Consider the following 15,988-nt stretch of genomic DNA (forward strand, 5'->3'; position numbering starts at 1 on the left):
GTGGAGTTTTCCCCTCCTCCAGAAACAATTAAAAGAGAACAGTTGGCAAAGCCAGCCAGGAAAGACCTGTGGCTCACTCCAGAGTGACTAACTATCACGTGTTGGGTCTTGGAATGGTTTGCCGTTTCCAGTAGAAGTTTGAGCTTAAAGAGGAAAATACAAAACTTCCAGTGAAGTGAAAGATGGGCTTTCTATTTGGCTGCAGTGGTGTGGATGTCACTGTGAGGCGCTGGGAGGGCTGAACATGAGTTGGGGATCAAAAGACCTGGGATTGCCTCTTGATTTCTCTCTTGACCACTTTCATGACCTTACCCATATTTCGCCATCTATAACATGCACTTTTCTGCCTGAACCTTTGAGGGAAAAGTAAGGATGCTCATTATACATGGGTCATACCTGAAATACTTTGTATCTGTTCTTGTGTTTTGTCATTATTCCTTACAGAGAATTTCTTATACCATAATATGTTCAAAAACAAGTGCTAAAATTCCTTTATAATGTAAAAACGAGTATCTTAATATAAATGAATAACAAATTGAATTAAATAATTAAAATGAAAGATTTTTTTTTCCTGAAAGTTTGAGCCAAAAACGTGGGTGCACATTATACATGGCAAAATACAGTCATCAGTGAAAATTGGAATTCTGCTTTGATTACATGGACCCCTGTGAAAATTAAACAAGATAGGGGATATTAAATAACTGGCACATGGCAGCTTTCAAATACGTCTTTCTTCCTTCTTCTTGTCACATCCCTTCCACCTACACAGTCTCCAACATGGGGATTTTGAGTTGGCCAAGTAAATGACACCAGGACGGTTGAAACACGGCACTTCAAGCACTGGCAGCTTCACTTAACTAATGAGGGATTGTGTGTATGTTTGTGTGTCTGAAGCAAGTAGTCTGTAAAAGAAGAAAAGAGTACTTGGTTGAAGCTGTCTGTCCATGTGGGTTTTTAGCACTGCCCAGAGCACTAATCAAAATAGGACATGTGTATTCTGTGTAAAATAAACCTATCATTTATAAAGGCCCTGTTCTGCCTGGGTACTTTGTAAATATTACCTTGTTTAGTCCTTACAATTACATTATGTAGTAGGGATTGTTATCCCGATGTCCATATAGTACTTAAGGCTGAGAAAGCCAGTCAGAATTTTGGATTTACAACAAAATTTTGGATTTACAACAAAATTGGGAGGGAGGCACAGAGATCACGTCCCCTACCCCACACATGTACATCTTCTCCTGTTACCCACATCACTCCTCCAGATGGTACATTTTTTTTTACAAAAGATGAACACACATTGACACATTATTATCACCCAAAGTTAATAGTTTACTTTAGTGTTCACTCTTGGTGTTGCGTATTCTGTGGGTTTGAACAAACATATAATGACATATATCCATTATTGTAATATTATACAAATATTGTATGTCACTGCTTTAAAAATCCTCTGTGCTCTGCCTACTCATCTCTTCTCCCTCCCCACCCTCACCTGCCCCTGGCAACCACTGATTTTTCAATTGTCTCCATAGTTTTGCCTTTTTGAGAATATCATATAGATGGAATCATGCAGTATATCACCTTTTCAGATTGGCTTCTTTCACTTAATAATATACATTTAAGCTTCTTCCATGTCTCTTCATGGCTTGATAACATATTTTAATTTTAGCACTGACAAATAGTCCATTTTCTGCATGCACCACAGGTGTTTTTTTTTTTTTTAATTCACCAACTGAAAGACTTTTTGGTTGCTTCTAAGTTCTGGTAATTATGAATAAAGCTGCTAAAACATCTGTGTGCAGGTTTTTGTGGGATAAGTTTTCAACTACTTTGGGTAAATACCAAGGAATGTAATGGTAGAGCATAAGATAAGAATATGTTTAGCTTTGTAAGAAACGGCCAAACTGTCTTCTGAAGTGGCTATACCATTTTGCATCTTCACCAACAATGAATAAGAGCTCCTGGTGGTCAACATCCTCACCAGCATTTGATGCTGTCCATGTTTTGGATTTTGGCCATCCTAACAAATGTATAGTGGTATCTCATTGTTTTAATTTGCATTTCCTTGATGAGTTATGACATGGAGCATCTTTTCATGTGCCCATTTGCCATTTGTACACCTTCTTTGGTGAAGTGTCTGTTAAGGTCTTGGCTCATTTTTCAATTGGATTATTTGGGGGTTTTTTGGTTGAGTTTTAAGAGTTTTTGTATATTTTGGATAACAGTACTTTATCAGATGTGTCTTTTGCAATTTTTTCTCCTAGTCTGTGGCTTGTTCGTTCATTCTGTTAATATTGCCTTTTGCAGAGAAGAAGTTCTTACTTTTAATGAAATCCAGCTTATCAATTATTTCTTTCATGGATTGTGTCTTTGGTGCAGTATCTCAAAAGGCATCACCATACCCAAGGCCATTTAGGTTTCTGCTATGTTCTCTTAGAGGAGTTTAGTGGTTTTGCAGTTTATATTTAGATATGATTCATTTTGAGTTAATTTTTGTAAAATGTGTAAGGTTTATGCCAAGACTCTTTTATATCCTTGCATGTGGATTGTCTAGTGCCATTTATTGAAAAGAACTTTTTCTTCAATGTGTTGCCTTTGTTCCTTGTCAAAGGCCAGTTGACTATATTTATGTGATTTTATTTCTGGGATTTTTATTCTGACTCATTGATCTAGTTGTCAGCCCTCTCATCAGTTCCACACTGTCTTGATAACTGTGGCTTTACAGTGAGTTTTGAAGCTGGGTAGTTTTAGTCTTTCAACTTTGTTTTTCTCTTTCAAAATTATGTCATCTATTCTGTGTATTTTGCCTCTCCATATACACTTTAGGATCAGTTTGTCGATATTCACAAAATAACTTGCTGGAATTTTGACTCAGATTGTATGGAATCTATAGATTCAGTTGGGAAGAACTGATATCTTGATGATATTGAGACTTCCTATTCATACACTTGAAATACCTCTCTATTTATTTAGTTCTTTGATTTCATTCATCAAAGTTTTACAGTTTTCCTCATGTAGATCTTGTACATACATTTTTAGATTTATACCAAAATATTTCATTTTGGGGGGTGTTTTTATAAATGACATTGTGTTTTTCATTTTAAATTCCTCTCACTTACTGTTGACCCATAAGAAAGCAATGAACTTTTATATACTAATCATGTATCCTGAAACATGGATATAATTCCTTACTAGTTCCAGTAGTTTTTTTGTTGATTCTTTTGGATTTTCTACATAGACAATCATGTCATCTGCACCAAAGACAGTTTTATGTCTTTCTTCTCAATCTATATAATTTTGCATATTTTTCTTGCCTATTGCATTAGCAAAGACTACCAGAATGATGTTGAAAAGGAGTGGTGAGAGGGGACATCTTGTCTTGTATCTGATGTTAGTGGGAAATTTCAAATCACCATTAAAAATGATGTTAACTATAGTTTTCTTGTAGAGTCTTTATCAAGTTAAGAAAGGTCCCCTAACTATTTCTAGTTTATTGAGAGTTTTTATCATGCATGGGTATTGGATTTTGTCAAATGCTTTCTCTGTAACTATTGATATGTATCTATTTATTAGTCTTTTGATGTGATGGATTATATTTAATTATTTTCAAATGTTAGACAAGCTTGCAAAGCTGGGATAAATCCCACTTGGTCAAGTTAGGATTTCCATTCTGGTTTTGCTGACTACAAAGCCTCTCTTATTACCACTGAATTGAAAAAACTCTTGTGATTCCCTAACACTCATATTGTTTTTAGCATGAACAACCTTATATTCACTCATATGTTCAGTCAAGGAAATATCATGTACTACACACTATTCTAAATGGGGGGATTCCAAGTTGTAGAAGATGTTTTTTTACCAGTTATCTAAAATTTGTGAAATTCTAGCATTTTTAATCTGTAAATGGAAATACTAATATTATCCCAAAGCTTTGGGAGGATTACAATGTATAGAAATCATCTCAGAGTGTGCTTGACATATGGCAGGCATTCATATATGAGACTTAGCACAATTTAAGGAGAATAGTTATTTAAAGAATTATAGGCAGGGTTAGAGAAAGCAATGAGGGATAGTGCTAGGTCCTAGGGCTAGCAACAGAAGGGAGCTTTTACTATTCTTAGGTATGAAGAGTTGAGGGGATAGAGCAGTTATAGAACAAGAAGAGGTAGCCATATATAGAGGGATGCTTTTTGGGAGCTGTGGCCTTTGGTAGAGAAATGCAACTAAGCTATAGAAACCTGACACAGAAGGAGCCAGGGGAACAAATATTACAACCTCATTGTCCTCTCACTTTCTGATCTCTTGCTGGTGGCTTCCATTGACCAAGTCTAGCTAGGAGCCAGGGAGCAAAGGAGCCAATTGATATCCTGGGGCACAGATGTCTGACTCTGGGGCACAGAGTTAGATGGAGAAATGGGGAGAGTGGATCTGGATGGACAAATGGAGAATATTTATCAGAGTATTCCATTAATATTGATCCCAAATTCTCACTCTAAAATTGCTTACAGTCAAATATGGAAGAAAAGAGTTTTACCCAATATCCACAATACAAGGTACAGTAGGGTGATCTATTGCAGTATGTTTGAGTTACATTTGTCACAGCCTGCAGTGGTTCCCCAGTGTCTGAGAAAGCCCAGATCTAAACAGGCATTAAGGATATTCTACAATGGAACTCAGATCATGTCGAGTCCTCCTCTCACCAATGTGTGGCCAATCAGGGTTGTTCACTGTGGACAGTCACTTCATAAGCACTGTCATGATTCTGCACTTTGGTTGGAACTGCTTCCTTCAGCTCTGCAGGCCCTGCCCTCCAGCCCACCCCATCCTTTTCCAGTACTCTGTGCACATCCCACTGCTCTGAGTCTCTCCCAGCTGACTCCTACTCAGAATTTCACCATGATTTTCCCTGTTCTTCTGCAGCATAGCACTCCATTGTCATGGTAGGGCCTATGTTATTCAACAAACATTTCATTCAACAGACACCAAATGCTTATTGAATTCTTGGCACCATATGAAAAAGGGGCCACACAGAAAATTAGGGTTGGCTCTTCTCCTTAGGAACTGATATTCTTCCTGAGATTAGAACTCTTTTACTTCGACATTTCTCCTCTAGACTGTGGGTGTCCTGAGGACATGGAATCTATTTAATAATCTGTTCAATTATCAGAAATGTGAGGCTATAGAAGAATCAAAGGTAGAGAGAGGGAGGAAGGAAGGAAAGAATAAATAAATATTTTATTCCACAATTATTTGCTAAGTGCCTAAAATGTCCTGGGCCCTGAATAGCACAGGCTACACACATGCAAATGTGTGTATGTGTGTCCATGAAGCATGAGGGATTGGTGGTGAATGTCTGTAGAACCCTGAGGACAAATCAGGGGATGTCTCTGGACTTTCTGGACTGAAGCTTTCAGAACCCAGAAGAAAGAAGAGATGGGACCTGTTTAGATGCCCAGATGAGTTGTTCAGTGGTGGTAGTTCAAGAGGACTCCTCAAACCATTTCTGAAAGCAGGTGATTTTTGCAAATGAGGGCTCATCAGCATATGGTATTTGGAAGATAAAATTTCTTTAACTGAAAGTGTTATCTTAACCAGAGAGTTTTGCAAAACCCCAAAACAAAGACATCTGTTGCTGTTTTTATCCTTTTCCCTAGCGTACTTTCCCCAGCAAAAAATCTGGTAGTGAAAAATAGGAATGACTAAATGGAACACCAGGGAAAATTATGGACTTAAAAAACAAACCCCTAGATGTTTAAGAGAGGGGCAATTAATCAAGGTACAAGGCAGGCAGCTTCTGAACAGAGTCTTCTGTAAGAACTTGGGTCATTATAATCATTAAGACAAAAACAATGGGATGAGCTTGTGGCAAATTTAGTACATTTGTCCATGTACTGTTGTCCATGAACCTTAACTATTAGCTCTGTGCTGTTGGTGCATTGGCTAAATCTCTAGGCCAGAGGCTTTGATCCAATGGGGCTCCTGAACATCTTTGTTGTCCTACAGGCAACTCAAACTTAGCTGATCAAAAGTGACTTCTTTAGCCCATTGGAACCTGCTTCTTCTCCTCCATTTTGGGGAGTGTCCCACCACCCACTCAGTCCCCCAAGACCTTCTCCTTCCTGGAGACCCTGCTCAAGCTTAAATCACAGGCTTTGACTTCCGCCTTGGAAAGATTACTCTGCTGCCGCCTCTTCACCCCTACTACCTCTGCATCCCTCTCTCGGATTACTGTCATGGTCCTACCTCTATCCAGGCGTTTATTTAACCTTTCAGTTTAACTATTTAACTATTCAGTGAGGGTTGGCAAGAAGCAGAATTCACCTCACATGGTTCAAATGAAGAGCCATTATTGAAGGGACTTCATGGGGTTTTGGGGGCACAGTTAGTGGAACAAACAAGAGATGCTGAGGCACCAGAGACAAGCAATGGCTGGAAGCCCTTATCACCTCTAAGACTGAAAGGACAAGGGGAAGAAATAAGGAGGTTGAAGGCCAGTGAGAACTAGAGCTATAGAGGAAGAGCTGCCCCATCTGGAAATACCAGAGAGAAATGTAGAAGTGGGTGGGGTGGGGGTGGGGGGGCAGGAAAGAAGTCACACAATGCTCTCTCTAATCACCTTCATTCTCCTTGCTGGTGTTTTCCATTGTTTGAACACAGAACTTGGGTTCAAGGGAGCCCAGAAGATGGGATAGGCATGGATCAGTCTCCTGGGACAGAGAGCAGGGCAGAAGGGGGCTAAGAATGGATTTGGGAACATGCAAAAGGAGGGCAGAGAATAACCAGTCCCTCTTTTCTTATCCATTCTACACTCTGACACCTAAGTGCTAGTTCTAAAACTGACAGTGTCTCTCCTTGCACTGAACCACTTTGGAAACTCCCCCTTGCACTCAGGAGAAAATCAAACCTCTGTAAGCTCTCACTGAGTCTTCCCATTGAGTATTTTGAATTCTCCATTCCCATCTTTTGCCACTCTTGGTCCTCACTCCACACTCCTACTGCATTATTTCCAGGCCCCAAATATACCGTGGTGTTCCAAATATCCATGCCTTAGTAAACGTTCCTCTTTTCCCTGGAATACCTTCTTCTGCACATGCAAATCTTCCCAACACCACCTGCCTGGTGAAGTGCAAGTCTTTCTTCTAAACCTAGTTCAAGCATCACCACCTCTGGACAACCTCCTTTAACCATTCCACTCTGCCACCTAAATATTCACCCCTACCTCTGGATATAATATTCATTATACACATTTTATTTTTGCATTACTGATACACTGTCTGATTTGTTCTTGAGCATGTTTATATCCCCCAGCCAGACTGAAAGCATTTAAGACATGGACAAATAGAACTGAGGTGTGCCCTCATGAGTCACCCCCACTAAACATCAGTGTCCTCAATAAAAAGATATAATTAGGTACACCTGAAACTAATACAAAATAATGTAAACTGTAATTGGAAAATAAAATTTAAAAAGATATAATTAGGCAAGTTACTAATCATTGATAGTGCCTTCCACATAAGAAGTGCTTGAAAAATGGTACTCTTATCATCCTCATTATCAAATAAATGATTTACAAAACTTGGCAATTGATTAATTTTCTCAATCACTTGCAGACTTCCATATAATAAAGTTTGGGGATTACAGAGACTAGTGCTGCTCCAAGTGTGGTCTGTGTCCTGGTGTCCGTCTGCAAACCGTTATGGGTCCTGGCAGAGGTAAAGATAGAAATCAAGAGTAAGTTGAGAAATCTTACAGCAATTTGACATCATCGTGGTACCCAACCATGTGATTTTGTATTTTACAAAAGTATTAGCTGGCCAGAGATTGAGAATAAAAGCCCAGTCCTTTACCATAGACACTCTGAGAAGCACTGATACAGACCGTTTCTTCAGTGATCAATGTTTTATTTTATTTGCATGAGAATTTGAACTTTACTTGGACCATAGAATCAGTTTAGCTCAGTTTGGCAAAACACCAGTCACACCTGCTGTGTATTGTGTGGTCTGCCAGGGACTGTGTGGGACAGTAGGGATGCACAAGGTGTTGAGGCTTCCCACAGAACTCAGCTCAACAGTGTGCAACAAAGTAGATGATTAGGAAATGTTGAATTCAGGTTTGACTAGAATGGATATTTACAATTATGCAGGCTACTAAACGGGGGGATATCTACAGGAATCTTTAAGTCTGGTCAAGGATGCTTGAACAAGTGGCCTACAGTTGTGGAGTGTAAACAGTACAAAGGTTGCCCTGGCTGGTGTGGCTCAGTGGATTGAGTGCTGGCCTGAGAACCAAAAGGTCACTGCTTCAAATCTCAGTCAGGGCACATGCCTGTGTTGTGGGCCAGGTCCCCAGTAGGGAGTGTGTGAGAGGCAACCACCCATTGATGTTTCTCTCCATCTCTCCTTTCCTTCCACTCTCTCTAAAAATAAATAAATAACATTAAAAAATAAAAAATTACAAAGGTATAGCTTCCCCTTTGCAAATCTCCAAGCTTTTGCAGATTTGTAGACAGGGAAAGACTGAGATCCCCAGTATTTAACCATGCACTTTCTTGGGTGGTTTTTACTCTTTTTCATCCATGTAGTCCTATCTTGACAACTGGAATGTTTACTTTTTGAAGGTGGAGGCCACGTCTTAGATCACACTTCCTCAAATTCAAAGACATACTTTTTCTTTCAAGTTTAATTTTTTCTGAAATCAACATAGGTCTTGCAATTGATATGTCTATATAATATAACCTTTCTCTTTCCCCTCTTCAACCTAAAATTTATGAAATCAGCAATGCTTCTTAAAATCAAGGCATCTTAGGACTTAAGAAATATTACAGTTCTATGATTCTCAAATTATTCTCAACACCTGATGGGCACATATAAAGTGTTTAATAAATACTCTGTGCTTGATTTATTGCCTTCAGTTTTTAGACACATAATTTGGACTTATTCAGGGGCAAACAATTATTTGTTTACTAATCTATCCCTAATAGCAATCCTTTCCCAGTCACTACTTTACTCCTACTTTACAGATGAGCAAACTGAGGCCCACAGGGGGATGCTGTGGTTTGACCGGGGTCAAAAACTAGTCACACTGAACTGAGAGTCCATACTTTTCGACTGGGGTAAACAAGTAACTGTGCACCTTGAAAAGCCCAATTCAAAAGTCTTTCGAGAAGACTTCTTTGATTTCCTTTCCCAGAGGATGTGACCTTCATCTTCTCTATAACCCCATAATACTCTCCAGTGTCAAGCTAATGGTCTTAATGCTTTGTGCCTTAAATTATGGTATATTATGTATGTCCTGGTTTACATCATTAATACCAGTTTCTTGGGAGGCAGCTAATGGCCTATCTTCTACCAGGAGATATTGGCAACTCTCCCCAGATTTTTATAACATTTTTGGTAAAACATAATTTAAGCCTTGGCTGTGTATCTCTGTGGCTCATCCATGGTAGGAGGGTGGGGTTCTGGTTCCAACTGGTCTATGTGTCCTGGAGTGATTTTCTTTTAAATTCATTCTGCTTTAATACAATAGTTTGTTTCCTGAAAGTAATGTGGATAGCACACATATAATGAGGATTTAGGGTTATAATTATAATTATATATAAATTTATTAATGTAATTAGTGTAATGGAATAATATAACTAATAGTAATAAAAGCCAATGTTTCTGTATCATTTCATAAATAAAACTACTTTTACACCTATTATATTGTTTCATTTTCATAAACCCTATGAGGTAGGGGACCCTATAGCCATTTTCCATAAGAGGAAAATGAGGCCAAGGGTTACTGAAGGCACCCACTTTCAGCTAGTAGGTGACAGAGCCAAAGCTGGAATACGGCCATCCATCTTCATATCCACATTGCTTTTAGCAGTACAATAAATGCTATTGTGGCTTCTTTTGTTATTTTCATAACACAGCTCTATCTGATGTAAACTCATTATAGCTATGCACTCCCTGTTGGCCAAGTATCTGATAGAAATCTGTTGTGGAACTAGAGTTCCCCAGGTGAAAGCTCATGTAGTTTATTGTGATTAATAGGTCAGTCAATCAGTAGACACTATTAGTAATGTTTTTCCTGGAAGTAAATGAACTACAAAAATGAAGAAAGTTACCAAAGAATGGAGAGATGTATTTTCCTGGCCATTAGGCAGGGTTCTTATGGGGCAAGTGGACAGACTGGACCCCTGGACTGGAGGTAAACAACATATTTGTTGATACTTGCTAGTAGGTGGCCCAGAACAGGCCCTTGACATGCTTGGTCTGATTGCCACCTATGAACCATGAACGAGATTCTGACCCATAGACCTGGTCAGGTGGCTGTGAGGTCTGAAGGAGATGCATTACATTGGTCCTGCCTAGAAAGCACATCTCAGGTGTGGACTGTCATTGGGCTCCTGGCTGTTCCCATCTCCTGGTCCCCTTCTAACTTTGGGTCACTTGCAACGGAAACTGGTTTCTACAAACAGTTTCCTGTGGCATGAAGTTCCCATTGGTAGGACAAATCAACTGGGTGAGAAGCTTTCTGGCCAGCAAAATTCCCTTGAGGACCCAGTAGAGCTTATGCCTTCCTTTCTATCTGTCTAATTCAGCAGTGCAGTGGGAAATATCCAGTTTCACTTGTCAAATCCCGTTAGGTAGCTGCTTTCTCTGTGAAGACTCCCTTGGTCTCTTTAGACAGAGTTTAGCACTGTGACCCACTTTTCTTCTCTGGACTCACTTCCATTGCTTTAATATTACTCACCTCATGGTATGAGAGAACTTGTTGACTTGGCAGCTTTCCCCACTAAACCATGAGCCCCTAAGGCCAGAAGCTGTAGAGTCCTCAGGGGGGGTTATGCAGAGCAGGTGTTCAGATGGATAGAAGGACAGGTAAATAAATAACTGAAAGACTAAGCATTAGAAGAGTCTGGATGGTGATTCATCAGCTGTGTGACTGTGGGTGCATCAAAACTTATCTGGGTCTGACTTTCCTTTCAGGTAAAATGGACAAAATAATGCTTTTCTGTTATGGTTGGAAGAAGTAATGGGTGGTGGAAATACTCTGAAACAGTAAAGTTATGTAATGCAAAGTAATAGTCTATATTCCAGCAACATATAATGAGCAAACGCTATATAACTGGCACAGGATAGGCATTTCAATGGAGAAGAAGGTACATCTTGAACTGGGTTGCCTCCCATACACACCCTGACAGGGGATTGAACCCACAACCTTTAGGTGTATGGGACAATGTTCCGACCAATTAAGCCACACCAACCAGGGCTGAACCTTTTATTTTGATGAAAATATGAGAGTGAGGTGAAGAGTTATCACTGATTAGCTTTAAAACATTTAATCCATCACTCTTGAACTTGAAGTCTCTTGAATGTCCATGCCAAGGTGTCCTCCAGTCCATGCCTCCCTGTGACAGGAAACTTGTATGCAGGGCTGGTACAACCTATGCAGTCCTACAACCTTGTTTTTTTTTTTTTTAATGCTATGCTGCTACCACCTTGAACATCTGAATACTTTTGCACAAGGAACCCCACACTTTCATTTTGCACTGGTTCCCACAAATGAAGGAGTAAATTCTGCACGGACTTTCTGGAGGCAATTGCATCTCTCTTTGAACGAGGCTGACAGCTGTAATGCCTTTGTACTTACTGAACAGAAATCTCCCTCCCTGGTGCCCATTCATTCTAATTTAGCCTTTGAAACCTAAACTTTCAGGTTTCCTCTTTCAGCCAATGAACCTAAGATATTTAAAGATAGCTATCATTCTCCTTGCCTCCTGACCATATCCTCTCTTCTTTTTTCTTCCCCACTGATTTGTGATGTCATTGTTATTATACATTCCATTTGAATGAAATGGTGCCTATTTCTCACTTTCATTGTATTCCGCTTATCTGCCTGTTTTTTTTTTTTGTACTGGTGTGATACCTTTTTATTAATTATGGTCCTGTGATTTGTTTCAAAATTTGTCAAGAATAGTTCTTCTCTATTATTATTATATAAATCACATTTGTATTTCTCTACTCTTTATTGAGATGAACTTTAGAATCATCATGTTTCTGAGATAAACTCTACTTAGTCATGGCAGATTATTGGATTATTTTTTTCAATATACTATTGAGTTCAGTTCACTACCATCTTATTTAAAATTTTCAGAAAGATATTAATATATGAGATTGAACTGCAATTAATAATTTTTGGTATTAATCTGTCAGATTTTAATATAAGGATTTATGACAGCTTTATAAAATTAATGATATAACTTTTCATATTTTCCTTTGTTCTGGAACATTTCAGATAGCATGAAATTTCTTTTCCTTAAAGAAGCCTGGAGGACCTGGGGCAGACTGTGAGACTGAGGGAGAGGGTGACCCTAAAGACAATTTTCCTGGTTCACACACACATATATAACTTGCTGTTGAGCCAATTTTTGTAATTTGTATTTTCATTCAAATTATATAAATTAATAAGTTTTCAAAAGTATCCATACATAGTTGTATATAGCATTATTTTGACATTTATATCTTCTATATGCGTTATATTCCTTATGCATTTTCAATGTTCCTTTTTCCTTGAATGCACTTGTCACAAGTTTGTAAAGATATTTTATTTTCACCCCTATGAAACAGCTTTTGTATCAAAGTCACTATATATTTACTTCTGCTTTCAAATTAATTAATTTCTGATCTTTATAGTTTCCTTTTTATTACCCGTCATTTTTCCTCTGGTTATGGAGGGTTCACTGAAAAGAACTTTTTTGTGAAAATATTTGTTTGTTCAGTTTTCTCATTTAAAAATAGTAAATTATTTAAGTAGAGCTTTGGTGAATATCTGATATCTTCAGCTTTTTTGTCTAGTTTTCAGAATTGTCACTTATTAATTTTAATGAACTTATTATTTTTATGTCCTCATCAGAGATTGTAAATTTTCTCAATATGGAATGATTATTGTTACCTTTCCCTGCTTTGAAATTGGTTTGTTTAATATTTAACATTTGGGCTCTGTTTTTAGATTTATCTGACTTCTAATGTTGCATCTTTATAATTTTAAACTTTCTGTGACAGTCTGTGTACAATCTTTTATATAGACAAGTCACTGGTTTTTGTTTTAAAATCTAACCCAAGAGTTTCTATCCTTTACAAGCTCATTTCCGTTTATCCATGTATATTTTACAGCTCCCTCGCCATCCTGGTTAATAGCAGGTTTATAAAATCTTTGCATCTTTTTTAATTTTAACTTTTGTGAAATCTCATTTTATTACCTACAACTCCCTGTCCTCTCTTCCCTCTGCATCCAAGTCTCTGCCTGCTTTCCCAAGGAAACCTTCAAAATGGAACAGGAGCGATTCCATGATATGCTTATTTAAGGCCAGTACCTCTTAGACTTATGTATCTGAGAAACTTAAAAAAAAATACAATATTGATGGGATACCAAAAGAACTCACAAATATAATGTATATTTCAATTAGACAGGATTAAATTATTCTGATAATTTAATTATTGTAAGAAATAATCACATTTTGATCCATATGTTCAATGCATAACAAACATTGAATAATAACAGAAATATATGTAACACAGCCCAAGAATCATCCAAAAGGCAATACACATGAGTTGATTAGAGCTGCCTATGCATCATGATATATTGGTATGTTCCAAGTTTGCAAATCAGAAATTTCTCATAAGACTACCAGGCATTCTAATGTAGAGTGAGCCATTTCACTCTTTTTTCTGACCAAAGCATCATACATCATATGCTATAATAACAAGGAATACACATACATATACTCACTCCTTACGTATATGTATTAACTTATATTTTAGAAAAATATTCCAAGAATTATTTTTCTATTTTACTTTTTACTTATTAATTTTTGTATGTATATGTATGACAGCAGCTATTTCATGGATTGCAACCATTTTACAGAACATAATTTGGGGAAATCTGCTTTGGGAGCAACTAACTGGGTTATAATAGTTCTGAGAAGAATAAAACCAGTGTGCTGATAAACTTGAAGATGGTATTCATCTGTTCAGTCATTCATTCTTACAACACATATTTATGAAGCACTCACTCTGGGTCAGACACTGTGCTCACCTATTAAAGCTATATGTTGAATAAGATGTACTCCTAGCCCTTGTAAAGCCCACTGTTTCTAGTGTGCGGTCAGAAGAAGGTGGGATGATGTCAGGACTGAGGGACTCACAGGGGTTAAGGGAGCATGGAGAAGGGGCCTCATCCAGCTGGGGCACAGAGTGTGGTCTTGGAGAAAGCTTTATGACTTAGCGAAGTTTTTCTATAGAAGACACCGGAGCCACTCAAGCACAGACAGGGAGGACCTCTAGCTGTGCACGGTCTGCAAGGGTGAGCCTAGCTGCACGTGGACTGGGGGACATATGTGCTCACTGTTAGAGAGAACCCCACACACTTTCTGGTGACTACCGATGTCCAAAATTGAGGAGTTTCAAGAACTTAGGGTGTGGTGGGTGTCGTGGTCTCAGGCAGATGATGATGTAAGTTATTGGCGATGTCTATCATTAAACTTCAAAGGCAGCTGAGAAAGGCTGTCTTGTGGGTGGTACTATTCTAGTCAATGGAAGCATATTTTCTCAGATGGTGGATGCACTTGACCCAAGTGAAGTGTGGAATCTCTGCTGACTAAGACCCTCTATGCCAAGGCTGGTTGACTTTTCTGTGAGTGCAGATTGCATGCTAGTACTTCTATAGCTCATTAAAAATGGTGAATAGTTATATCTGTACAATTCCAAGCCCTTTCAAAAGAAATTCACTCTGTGATCTTAGATAAGCTCATCTCTCTGGACCTGTTTCGTCATCTATAAACTGAGACTTTCAGACAGAAATAGGGATGGCAGATATATGCTGGTGTGTTGTTATTCTGTTTGTACATCCGGGACAGACATCTCTAATCGATCACTGCACACCTTCCAGCTGAATTAAAACAAGACCTGAGAATCCTCCTCATCAATGCTCCACACAGTCACTGCCAAATAAAATCCTTGTGTTTTCCCTGATTTCTCATACTACTTTTGGGTCTAACATTTTGCTTTAAGAAAGGTAGAAAAATATTCAGTGCATGTAGTTTATATGTGAACAAAGAAAAGTCAAGTCATCATGGCATGTTGAAGTCTTGAAGGTAAGAAGGTATTGCACAACTATGGGACATTTACATACTGCTGGCCTCAAATGCATGTCTGGTGTTTCTTGAGAGTATTACATTTTTGAAATACAAAGTTTGCTTGCCACTTGAAGGAAGGAAAGCTGTGATGATTCTCTTTGTACAATAAATAGAGAACTCTTCCATATTTCAGGTGAGGACCCTGTGGTTTTACTGTGTTGTTTTGAAGTCTGATTTTTCATAAGTGGATCATATTGAATCTTAGCTGAACTTAGTGGGTTCCTCACTGAGAACAGGAAATCTTTTGGTTTTATAAAATAATCTTTAAAAAAAGGCATATAATCTAGAAATATCAACCTTTGGTAATGATATTGGAGGTAGGGCAAACTGGTCTTTGTATCTGAACGTTCAAAAACCTCCCTTCTCCTCGGAGGTTGAGTTGCTTCTGGTCCTACACAGTAATCCAAACCCAGATCGTTCTTCCAGCTGTGGCCCTGCCCCCAGCCAGGAAGAGTGGATTGCACCAGCCCCTCACAGGAAACACCTGGCCCAACTGAGCCCTCCTGAAATCACACGCTGAACATTTCTTCAAGAATTACTTCCAAGTTTAAGGAAGAATTCCAAAGTAAGGGAAATCTAAAGAAAGAGAGAGAGAGGAAGGAAAGAAGGAAGGAAGGAAGGAAGGAAGGAAGGAAGGAAGGAAGGAAGGAAGGAAGGAAGGGAGGGAGGGAGGGAGGGAGGGGAGGGGGGAGAGAGAGGAAGGAAGGAAGGGAGGGAGGGAGGGAGGGAGGAGGAAGGGAGGGGAGGGGGGGAGAGAGAGGAAGGAAGGAAGGAAGGGAGGGAGGGGAGGGGGGAGAGAGAGGAAGG

Source organism: Phyllostomus discolor, chromosome 5 (genome assembly GCF_004126475.2).
Source record: "Phyllostomus discolor isolate MPI-MPIP mPhyDis1 chromosome 5, mPhyDis1.pri.v3, whole genome shotgun sequence".
In the NCBI taxonomy this organism is placed as follows: Eukaryota; Metazoa; Chordata; class Mammalia; order Chiroptera; family Phyllostomidae; genus Phyllostomus; species Phyllostomus discolor.